A 12,722-nucleotide genomic window follows, 5' to 3' on the forward strand; every position below is an offset into this window, starting at 1 on the left:
AAGTTGATAAAGAATATCTACAAAAATCTTATGGGTAACATCATACCTGATTGTGAGAAACCTGAAGGTTTCCCACAATGTTCAGGAACATGGCAAGTATGTACCCTCTTTTCAACATGGTACTAAAAGTACTACCCACTGCAATAAGACAAGAAAAAAATAGAAAGCATACAGATTACAAAGGAGGAAATGAAATTGGTTTTGTTCACAGACAATATCATCGCCTATGCAGAAAATGTGAATTAACGACAATACAAAGAAATCTCATGAAACTAGTAAGTGATTACAGCAAAGTTGCAGGATATAAGGTTAATATATAAAAGTCAATTGTTTTCTTATACAACAATGAATGTGAAATTGAAAACCTATTACCATTTATGTCAGCAACCAAAAATGAAATACCTAGGTTGTATAAATCTAACAAAACACATATAATCCATATTAAGAAAACTACAAAACTCTGCTGAATGAAATCAAGGAAGAACTAAAAAACATGGGGATATTCCATGTCCATGGGTAGGAAGACTCAGTATTATCCAGGTGTCCGTTCTTCCAAACTTAATCTACAGATGCAATAAAACCCCAGTCAGAATTCCTACAAGGTATTTTGCAATATAAACAAACTGATTCTCAAGTTTATATGGAGAGGCAAAAGACTCAGAAGAGCCAATACAAGGTTGAAGGAAAACAGAGCTGAAGAGCTGACACTGCCCAACTTCAAGATTTAATATGAAGTAGTCAAGCCATATTGTATTGGTGAAAGAACAGATTACTAGAATAAAACAGAGAACCCAGCAACAGACCCATATAAATACAGCCAACTGATCTTTAATAAAGGAGCAAAGGCAATACAACAAAGTTGGTCTTGGGATCCCTGGGTGGCGCAACGGTTTGGCGCCTGCCTTTGGCCCAGGGCGCGATCCTGGAGACCTGGGATCGAATCCCACATCAGGCTCCCGGTGCATGGAGCCTGCTTCTTCCTCAGCCTGTGTCTCTGCCTCTCTCTCTCTCTCTCTCTGTGACTATCATAAATAAAAAAAAAAAAAAAAAACAAAGTTGGTCTTTTCAACAAATGGTGCTGGAACAACTAGACATCCACCGGCTTACTGGACAAGTAGAAATTTATATGGCAGCCACCAAAGCAGGAAAACTTTGGTGGAAGGCAGATAAGAGTTTCTCTTTTACTACTCTCTACTGTTTCAAGGTTGTCCCTATTCAGGTGAAAAGAATAAAGCTTTACTCTACGTCCAAAATAAATAAATTTAAAAAGCAAGAAGAAGGCTGTCACTGCTGTAGTCTCAAACGTATCTAACCTTCAAGACCTGCTTCAGATTTTACTTTTTTAGAATTTCTTAATTATCCTACCTCAGTGATCTTTCTCCCTGCTAAGCTTCTACAGCAATCATTTATAAACAAACCACAATTTGGCACTCAGTAACATAAAACACTGACTTATAGGACAGAGAATATTCAGATGCCCCAATTTATTCAAACAATAAGTGAACTTGCTAAAGAAAAAGGTCTTTCAGCACTTTGGCAAACTCACTTGATTAGGTGACTGGGTCAGACTACTTGACTAGCCTCTGTGAACACAGCTCAATAAGAATTTGCTTACTCAACTATTATTTTTAGGCAATTAATGAGACTTTTTTGGTGTGGGTTTTCATCTTAAATAATAGGCCAAGATTAATTTTTCCCACTAAAACTGATTCTATTTTATAAAGTTCTATAGCTACTGAGAGTTGGTATCCATTGAAAAGAGATACACTATACACTTTCAAGCAATTAGTTAAAAAAATAAGATTGTATTTTCTATTCACCTACACTGTTATACATTTTCAAATTCTATATTTGATTATTGTAAATACAAAAACTTAAAATCTATTAAATGACCTGTTACTTTGCATTTGTATCAAATAAGAAAATAGCAAAAGATAATTCTGGATAATAAAGTATGGCAAATTAAAACTTTTGACAGTACTACAGATTTTCCTGCCTCTAAAATACCTGAATGGTAAAAAACAAACAAAACAAAACAACTACCATGTCTCTGTTTACCTCGATTTTCCTTCTGCAAAAAATCAGCTGCAGTATTTAACCTTTTGTAGTGATACAATGTTGGATGCAAAAGAACATATACCACCATCATGCAGTCACTTATTTGACCTGTGTTCACAGGTACAAGCTTCCTACACCTGGTCACAGAAGTACACACAAGGTCTACAAGAACAGCCATGTAAAGAGCCCATTAGCATTTTAAATAGCTCTGATAAGCGATTTCCCACTTTGCCTAATCTTCCTCTTACACAGCTAGGTGTCAAGCTTTTTATGAAACATGAAGAATTTAACAGCTTTGAAATTCAAAACCAACTACGTATGAAAAACTACCTGTATCTTTCCTATATCTCATATTTATCTTCTTATATTTTGGGGATGCTAAAATCTCTTAGATCTTTTTTGGAGTGTTCTAAAAAAAATTGTCAAAAATGTTTTCTTGAAAACCCTTAAAGCACTTTTAGACTCCAGCAACAAGCTTTGAGTATCCTCTAGACTAAGGAGGAACTGCAAATAGTTGGTGAGAGGATGAAATGAACTGGTGTGTGTGGGGGTGGGGGGGGGGTGAAGAAGCAAGAGGCCAGCTTAGGAGGGAACATGGCTCAGTAGTTAAGAGGTAGGACTTTGCTCTGGCACACTTGAGTTCAAAGTGTGCTAGCTGCTCACCAGCTAAGTCAACCCTGGACAAATTATTTAGCCTTTCCAAATTGTCTCACTTGTTAAATGAAGGTAACCGTACTTAACCTCTTAAAGTTGTTTGGGGACTACCTCAGAGAATGCTTAGCACAGAATTAGCTGGTATTATTCTCACCCTAGGTAGCTAAGTTCAAAGGGCAACAAGAAACACTGAAGAATTTTAAGCAGAGAAAAACAGACACAACTGCACAGTGGAGAATGTAGAGAGACAAAACCGGAAGTGAAGATGAGTTAAGAGACTGTTTTAGTAATCTAAATAAGAAGCCATGGACCCTAGATGCCATGGATTTTAAACTGATAGGAGAGAGAGATAGATGGCTGGCTCAGTTTGTGGTGTGTTTGACTCTTGATCTCCGGCTTATGAGTTCAAGCTCCACGTTGAGTGTAGAGAGTATTTAAAAGTAAAATCTTTTAAAATAGATAATCAGAATTGATAGAGGACGTTGAGGCTCAGTGTGGGTAAAGAAGGAAGAATAAAAAAAAATAGATCTTGCATACCACCCATTTTCTGGGACAGGGAAGAAAGGATTGTAGGATACTGCTGGGAGGGCAACAAAAGGCAGTTAAAATTTAGCCTTGCTGAGTTCCACATAGGTACAGAAGAGAGACCTTTGTAAGCTGGATGGACATGGGTTTCAAGTGCAACTAAAAAAATCTGGATTTAAGATACAGATCTTGGAATCGTTACTATGTACAGGTAGTTAACTGAAGATGTGGTCCTAGAGTTCACCCAAGGTTAGCCTGAGAGGAATGTTATGGTCAGAATCCTATGAAATTTCAATACTTAATGGTTATAAAGAGGAAACATTTGCAAAGGACAGAGATCACAAAAAAGAAGCTGAAGCAATATCCTAAAACTCACCAGAAGAGTTTCAAGAAGAATAAAAGGAGTTAACAGTGCTAAATTTTACTGAGAAATCAAGTACATACTCAACAAAAGTCCACTGGTGGGGGAGGAAGGCGCTTATATTGGGGAGGAAAGGTAAAAGGTATAAAGACAGATGATGGATCTCCTCCTTTTTACCAAAAACAAAATGTTTCAAGTTCCTTTTTTCTAACAACTATGAAAAATCAGATTTAAGTCAGACAGGTTCTCAGACACATCAATTAATAAGCACTTTCTAAGTTATGAAGAAAAATTACTTCCTAAAACATTTACCTACTTTTGTAAAGAAGTCACACAGGAGAACACTGCAAAACTGTAAAGTCCCCCCTATTTCAAGGAACAAAGCGATTTTGTAAATACTAAACCACTGGTTCTAGGTTCTCTCAAGTTTTACCAACTTAACTGCCCATTAAAATTTTGCCCTATGTCATTAGGAGGAAAAAAAAAAATCATTGCATTTCCCTTGAATGGAGACATTTAACAATAGAAGCTCTGAATGTATTTAATATTCCCTCAGATCACTTTTTTTTCTAATCCTTAATAAAATGGAGTTATCACTATTTTTTTTGAGCTATCATTATTTTTATCTTGCCTCAGTATTAGTTCAATTTAAGAGTTTTCTTCTCCCTCTAGAAAACTGGTTTCTACTCTGAATGAAACCTACTTACCGAAAGGCTGCGACTCCCTAGTGTTGTTAACCAGAGAGCAGTACAGTAGACACACAGCACAGCCACTTTTACAGGTGCTCACTTCTCTAAGTGCTGGTGTTCCCAGAGCCCCAGAGGAACAGGTCCCCCATTCAAATGTGAGCCACAGCTAAACCTGCAAAGGCTTTCATTAAGATAGTTAAATTTACAATTATCTTCGTCTCTATAGAGCAACAACATCAATCTGTTAAGATTGGAAAAAAAAACAACAACACACTTTCTCAAATTCAGAACAAAGGAAAGATTGGTGATATAAATATTGAAGCACTAACACAAATTTCAAAAATTCAAGTGAAACTCAAGTTCTATTCATGAATGAAGAATTTATCTGTGTAAATTCTGATACAGCCACAAAATTTAAATGTATGGGAAATGTGTTTCATGGTAACTATTTCAGTAGTTAAAACTGTTGAGTTTTAAATCCTCCTCCACTCCAAACATTAAGAGAAATCCTAATGTCTGGAAAACTCACCCAAATCTTCACCCAAAACAGACATTTAAAAAAGCTTTCCCCTGGAAAAAAAAGAATACAATAACCAACAAAGCAATATTAACTTTGGAGGTTGGAGACATGATGTTATGAGTAGTTGAAATAAAAATTCACAGAAAATACGTTAAATTATTTAAACTGCAGCTGTGCTCAACTACTGTTGCATCAGTGAGTTAGAGCTTAACCCAAGATTCATCACTGCCTCCCATTCATCAATTAAATTAGTATTTTTAATCGTTTTGAATTTTGCTTTAAAACAACTTTTTTAAAGTTTATTCTGGAACATCAGTTAACAAGTTGATACCCTGAGCAGTCACGCCTAGCCCACTGAACACACTGGCTGTTAAGAGCACATGATCAGCAGTCATTGCCAAACAAAGAGCGCTCTTAAAGACAAAAACAACACAGGTCTAGTACCACTATGTGTGAGTGCAGTCATCTTCTCACATTTAATTGAAAGCCTATGCAATACTAAAAAGGTGTTGATATACCATTTTAAAATATAGATCCACGCATACTAAGTCTGTTTCTCTCCCATATAAAAAAAAACCCAGAGAAGCACAGTGACAAAGGCTGTCCACACCTGTTCAGAGGCAGGTAATGTTAAGTGGCGCCACTGCAGCTCCTCTCTAAAAAAAAAAAAAAAAAAAAAAAAAGGTTTCTGACAGATCTTGCAAGAAAATACTTCCTCCAATATGCGCTTACTAGAAAAAGCATCTACTAGAAAACCTGGTCTGAACAGCAAGGCTGATGTAAAACATTAAGCCCAGTACTGACAGAAATACATACAATGAGTAAAATACCCAACAAAGATATAATCGCTCACTTAAGCAGGTAAAAATTTTTCCAATTTCCTTCAGCTCGCTTTAATGTCCAGAAAATGACTTTATATTCATCTACATCTTGGAAGATGGGATTTAAAATAGGTCATTAGTTTAGGCAAAAACTAGTCACCCAATCAGAGAGCTTCAGAGGCACACTCCAACAGAACATTTCAGGGGATGCCCATTAGAAAAATTTCGAAGCACGTCCTGCTGGTGGCAATATAAACTGGTACAACCTCTCCAAGAAGCAATTTGGCCAATCAAGTGTTCATATTCTTTGATGTAGGTAAGCCCACTCGGGATTTTTCCAGAAGAAAAATCTTGCGGGGGGGGGGGGAGGAAGTATTTTTAAATGTACACACAGAAGTCTGTTTAATGCAATACTATTTAAAATGGTGAAAACGTGGGAACAACGTAAACACAATAGGCAAAAGACTAGGTATATCTTAGGTCCTACTAACTTTAACGGATTATAGAACTAAAATTTAAAAAACGTTAACCGATAACACAGTTTACTGAAAAAAAAATGTAAAGCTGCACTTATTTGCAATTATGGGGGGAAAAAATGCAAGAATCTGGTAAGGTACAAAAGAAGAGAGTAAAATCGAGCACAGCACACAGGGACCGGGGTGCGGAGCGACTTTCCGGGAGCGCTCCGAGCCGCAGCCCGAGCAGACGGCGGACGGGCACGGCACGAGCCGGCGGGGCCGAGGCACCGGGCGCCGTCGGGACGCGGACGCCGACGCCGAGCCCCCGAAAGTTGCGCCCCGCGCCCCCGCCCGCCCCCGCCGCAGCCCGCACGCGGAGAGGCGGACGGAGTGGGGGGCCTGCGGGGACCCGGGGGGGACGGGGGGGGGGACCGGGGGGGGGGACCCGGGGTGCCGCGCCTCCGCCCAGGCCCCCGCCCGCCCCCCCCCGCCCCTGCACGCTCCGGGCCGGGGCAGGTCGCCCCCCCGCCCCCCGGGAACCCGCGACCCCCCGGCGGGCAGGGCGGAGGCGCCCGCCGTCGGAGGCGACCCCGGCCCCCACTCGGGCCCCAACTACGGAGCCCGACGAACAAAGTCAAGTTTGATCCTCTCAACACCTATTTCCTGTCCAAACAGCCCTTTTGTTCTGCTTCCCTGCTTAATGTTCATGTTCGGTTTGCCGCAGAAAATAGCACAATGACACAACCTAGCACACACAGAAACATAAAGGAGCAAGAGTGTAAAATAAAGGGTTATTAGAAGATCGGAACAAAAAGCCTACCAACAAAACCTCCACAATTTTCTGTTTGCTTCCCCTCAGATTAACTTCACTTGAAGCCGTGCTCCCCGGCAACCGAGCCTGCACGGCAAGCCCCGCCCCCAGCGCGCCCACTGGCCGCCGCCGCCAGGCCCCGCCCCGCCCGGGCGGCCGGCCGCGGCGATTGGACGCGGCTGACATCCATTATTTTAAAGAACTTTTCCTCGCTAGCAGGTTAGGTCGCGCGGCCGAAACCCGCTGATAAGCTGGTTTCTTAAAGAGACAGGACGCAGGGTTTCGGTTTCCCCTCGCGGAGTGTCGGCCGCTCTTTTGTCTCGGGGAAAACGCGCACCCCGCGGTGCCGCGACCGAGTGCAAGCGCGGCGGCGCTGCCCGGCCCGGCTGCAGACACGACGCTCCCCGCCTGCGTCTGGTCGTGCCTCCACACAGCCACGGAGGGACGGTGAAGCTCTGTTCACACTCGCTCTCTGTGTTAAGGTGGCAAACAGAAAATCCAATGCAAAATTTTGCCAAACTGAACAAAACGATATTTTCTCTAAGACTTGAAAATAGGATCATTTAAGTCATGGAAAATAGAGAGCCCTGCACCACCAACTGCACAACACTCCTTTCTGCGCCATCCGAGTCCCGGCCGCGTCCTGAGCATCAGCCGGGCCGAGAACGTGGGGGCCCAGCCTCTGCCGTCGCCACTGCCAAGGGCACCAACACCTGCAGTCGGGTCAGGGCTGCCTCGGGGGCAGCCTGGACACCGCAGAGGGGCCGCGACGCATGCAGAGGCCGCGTGCCCGGAGCGCAGGGCCGGCCAAGGTCAGGAGGGCTCGAGTTGTTTCAGTTTCCAATTCCTGTTGCTTTCTAAACACCGGTGAACCCGACTGTGCAGCACACCTGAGCATCACTTAGTTCACCTGGGGGTGCAGCCCACCTGAGTATCCCTTAGTTCACCCGGGCTGCAGCCAAGGGCAAGGTCTTCCTCTGAAAATCCCGGGTGACAGTACAAGTCACCTGCGGGGCTTCTAAACATCCACACGAACACTTTACACAGGACTCCGTTTGCCGTATTTTAGTACGTTTATTTCAATTAAAACTCCGTATGTCCTAGTAGCTTGGCCCACCAAATATTACTCTGACACGAATCATTTACCTGATTGAATGGCATTTAACTTGGTCAGTAAGGTATGATTCTCAACTCTACCAAAATTTTAAGTGATTTATAAAAATAAAACCCAAAAAGTAAAGCAAATTAAAGTTTCTTAAAAACGCTTTCAATAAGTCTATATAAGAATGTTTCACATTAAATGTACAGTTTTTAAAGTCTGAAATTTTGCATTTTCCCTCAGAAAAATCCATATATTAGAACACAAAGCCAACAAACTTGTTTTGACTACAAAGAGAAGTCTGTACGAAACTGAAAATTCACATAATTGCAACTAGACATGAATATGGAGTAATACCCTGCAGAAGCCCAAACAGCTGCATCATCTATTATGCCTTTTAAGTGGACAAATTGAAAGAGCCAATTCACAGAGGCCTAGTCCCAAGATGCTTTGCAAGGATTCTCTGCCCTGAATGCCCAGTACTTCACAAGTCAAGTTGAGGTCTTCTTCCCACTCTGGCAAAGTAACACTGGAAGCATAAGAGGTACAGGAACAAGTAACAGAAAGAATACAAAATTTTAGTTACAGCATAAATTTGAAAGAAAAAAAAAAAGGTTTTAGATGGCCAGAATTTGACAGGGCTATAGAAAAAGAGATGGCAAGCATTTAAATCTTAAAATTTGGCAAGCATAAAATTAGTAGAGTTACGGGAACCAAAATAACTTTTGCTCCATTATCAATTTTTCACTTCAGAGTCAATTATTTGTATAAAACAGACACATATTACATAACACCAGGACCACCCTCAATCTATAACCAAAAAAGAAATACAAATATGATTATACCAGACCATTCAAAGGTCTCTAGGATCTACTTGAAAGAACTTCATGGTGATAAATGTCATTTTATATACGCGGATTTTATTCCACTTCTAAGTCTGTAGCAGAATAAAACAGCAAAAATAAATAAAAGTAAAGTAATATCACAACTGAGATTATTTGAAAACAATATTGCTTCATAGGAACACGGAGCCTGCAAATGCTCCAAGGCTTCCTGATTGCATGTGACAATATCACTTTTTGAACATCAAGGATTCAAAGGATGTACTGTATATTCTTGGTGGGGGAGGAGCTCAGAAGCTTTCTCAAACCTATCGACTAACAATGGAGAAGATAAGCCAGAACAACTGGTCTCATCTCATTTTAAAAAGACCCTGCATAAGGAATTAAGTACCTAGACCATCAAGAGTAACTTTCAGTAGGTACAGAGCAGGGTGAAAATGTCCTCCGGATTTTAAAGGACTGAGAGAGGAGGTCAAACTATTCTTCATACAACAAAAATTAATCCTTGGCATCATCCCTGGGTGCTAACAGGTGGGTCTAGGCAGTAGTTGATAAAAGGCCCAGCTTGACATTCACGAAGCATGACTGGGTCCCTAAAGATATGGTCTCAAAATCACTATCTAATGGAGAAAAAGAAAATCATTTAGAACAATATTTCCCTGACAAATACACATTGCTTACAAAAGTGAGGCATGTATTTGAGTCTCCAACTCCTGTCGTGGGTCTTCCAATTTCATGAAGGGAAAACAACACAAGGTGAGCACTGGGAGAGGGCTACTGGCCCACTCAGCAAAATACTAAACACAAAGGAAATATTCAGGAATTGAACCATGGAAAGCATAAACTAAACCCAGTTGAGGTATCTTTCTATAAGATGATAAACTATTTTAGATCTACAGGGATAAGCAAGGTCACCAACAAATGTAAATTAAAAAGGAACAGGAGTCACAATATTGAGACAAAAGTATATGTAAAGGAAAAAGCATTCTCAATGCTTAATTACTAAGAGCCATTAATTTTCATGTGCCAAGTAACACCACCGCTGATCTAAGTAAACTGTGGGACATAGAAAAGTGATGGAAAACAGATAGGCAGATTCTAAGTTCCTTCCTCTCTCCTTAGCAGCCTAAGCTAAAAAAAAATAAATAAAATTTGAAAAGATAAATCATCCACTCTAATTATTTAGTAAGATTAATTTTTTATACAGCTATCCAAAGAAAAGCTGCGTTTTTCAACAGTCATGGAAAATTTTTAAAAATTATAGTCACAGAAAATTAACGGTTTTGAAAAGCATAAGTTGAACAGGTAAGTAACATCCTCTGATGATCACACAGTAATGTTCAAAGTTAAAAGAAAAGCTTCTTAACTCATCAAAGGTTGAGAACACCTACTATGTGCTGGGCACCACTAGTAGCAGTGCACATCATGGTAGACTGTCCCTCACACTGTGGAGACTTAAGGTCTAGAGTCAGACCACAAGGGATGTCATGGGAACATGGGCAATTTTCAGTGTTCTCATAGCCACATTACAATATTAAAATAGTTAAATCAATTGTAGTAATATATTTGACTTAACACAATACACATAAAATAGCATTACTTCGATATGTAATCATTTTTAAAATTGAGATTTTTTTTGCAGTAGAAATCCAGTCCCTATTTCATATTTACGGCATCATTCAGATTTGTGATATTTCAACAGCCACTGGCTACTTAAATTTATATCTCTGCTGTCCAGTACAACAACCCCTAGCCACATGTGGCTACTGAGCAACTGGTACGTTACTAGTATGACTGAGGAACTGAATTTTTAATATTACTTAATTTTAATGCATTCAAATAGTGACAAGTGGCTATCTACTAGCTTGGAAATAACAGCTCAAGGGAAGAAACAGACAGTAAAACAAATTACACACACTTAATGAATTGCAGTTATTACAAGTGTTTACAGCAGAAAAAAATGTCCAATATGAAATGAATAAATACAGCCAACAGAGGCTTAACCTCTTTTGCCAGCATTAAGGAAGGACTGTCTCCCCAAGAAGTCTGGCTGGCCCCACAATGCTCCCTCAGGGAGCCCCAGTCGCTCCACTCCTCTGGCGCATCCTGAATCAAGCCAAGCTCTCCTGTTCGAGCCAGCACTCCCCCAGCTGACTCTTGATCTCAGAACTCACAATCACAGTTGCAAATTTTCTACAGGACAAGCTATGGGCTCATAACTGTTTACAAGGCAATTTTTACAAAAAAAATCTTGCAAAAGAAATTCAGTGTGCCCCTGTTACTATGTTTTAATGTTCTGATAGATAGGGAAACCAAAGAAACTCCCCAAACAAACCTTGGTTCCACCATTAATCTTCCTAAATGTTACATCCTCACAGAGACATTCTTAGGACGTGGAGTTAGCACCTTCCAATCTCTGCTGGCACACCCAATTTCTTTCCTTGCTAGCACTGGTCAACATCTGAAAACTCCTTATTCATCGGTCTATGAATAGCGTAGCTTTCCCAGAGGTTCTGAACTGGGTGAAGGCCTCAGCACTGGGCACAAAGTACAGGCAGCGAGGAGCAACTGCAGTGACGATGGAAGAGTCACTAAATACAGATATTTTTACACATCAACATTTAAGGAACATAGCTAAACTACACGCAAAGGAAAATTTAATGGCACAAAATATTTTTATCATAGAAAATAAAACAAAGTGTAGAAATACAGTAACTTAATTTAAAATTTCAAAACCCCAAACCACCTGCAGACTCTAAGGAATCAACTAAAAAACTGGAGAACAAAGCAACAGTCAAAAACTTGGGGAGGAAAAGGGAGGGAGACAAAACGAAAACACATTATTCCCAGTTACTAAAACAATGCACTAGCATCAAATTATGAACACTGTATAAAAGGTAAAAAGAACCAAGTATATATATGCTTTTAGTATATAATGAAGGCAGTTTTATTTCAAGGCAACAAGATTTTTGTTAATCAGGCTAAAATAACTATTAATGAAAAATAAAGAAGTTATTTCTCTTGACTTATACTATCAAAACAAATCCCAGATAAACAGAGAGAGATACGTATGAGAATGAAACCACAGAAGAACTAGAAGAGTTATCTGGGCAGGAGTACCCATTAAACATGAGAGTGAAGTAGGAGCCATAAAAAGAAACTACTAACTTAAATTTCTTAAAAGGTAAAAACTCTTTGAAGTTAAAAAAACAAAATACCATAAGCAAGTAAAAGGCAAACGAAGAGCCAGGGAAAATATCTGTGGGATGTGACAAAGGATTGCTATTCTAATTATATAAAAGAATAAAAAGGGTATTTTGAACATAGAACATCACTCCAAATAAGCAAAAACAAATTAGAAGACATAATACCTTTCTCTCCATTTGTCATCATAGTTATTCTATGAAATATATAGTCTTATGAAGAAGGCAGGCAGGAAAGAAAATACTCAAGTGTTGGCAAAGATACAGAGAAAATTTGTACTCTCACATTTTTCATCAAACTTTATACTGGTTCAGTCAACTTTATATTATAATCTCAGCAAAATTTTACAATAAGATTTGGCAATATTTATAAGAAGACACAAAAAAAAATTCAGGTGCTTTGACTCAGCCATTGTAAGACAGACTGAATCCCAAAGAAATGAGGAATATGTGGAGACTTAGCTCCTTACCACTCTCTCCAGTGACAAAAGGACAAAGCAACAAGCCCCACAGGACAGGCGACTAATCACAGTAAGATGAAATGCTTGTGTACCTTAGAGTCCTAACTTCTGCCCTCAAGTGACAGACAATAACCAAAACCACCTCGGATGACAGGTTCCATAAGGACATGATGCAGAGTCATATAGTCAGGGAACATGGTGTGTGGAGGCATGCCTGAAG

General features: G+C 40.0%; 1 protein-coding gene across 7 annotated transcripts in view; it reads right to left on the bottom strand.

The window, feature by feature from the left end:
* The window catches only part of ZFAND6 (zinc finger AN1-type containing 6), a 64,407-nt gene that overhangs the window by 48,513 nt on the left and 3,172 nt on the right, over positions 1-12,722 (bottom strand). For 2 of the 7 annotated variants that reach the window (XM_041751796.1, XM_041751788.1), the window contains exon 1: positions 6,907-7,001. The exons of 2 other annotated variants lie outside the window; for them this stretch is intronic. The gene's annotated coding sequence lies outside the window, so the exon portion shown is untranslated. Of the gene's footprint in view, positions 1-4,305; positions 4,469-6,906; positions 7,002-12,722 lie in introns of those variants that run through there. 3 more of the 7 variants (XM_041751790.1, XM_041751793.1, XM_041751791.1) reach the window with 3 other exon arrangements.

This window comes from Vulpes lagopus, chromosome 4 (genome assembly GCF_018345385.1).
Source record: "Vulpes lagopus strain Blue_001 chromosome 4, ASM1834538v1, whole genome shotgun sequence".
Lineage (NCBI taxonomy): Eukaryota > Metazoa > Chordata > Mammalia > Carnivora > Canidae > Vulpes > Vulpes lagopus.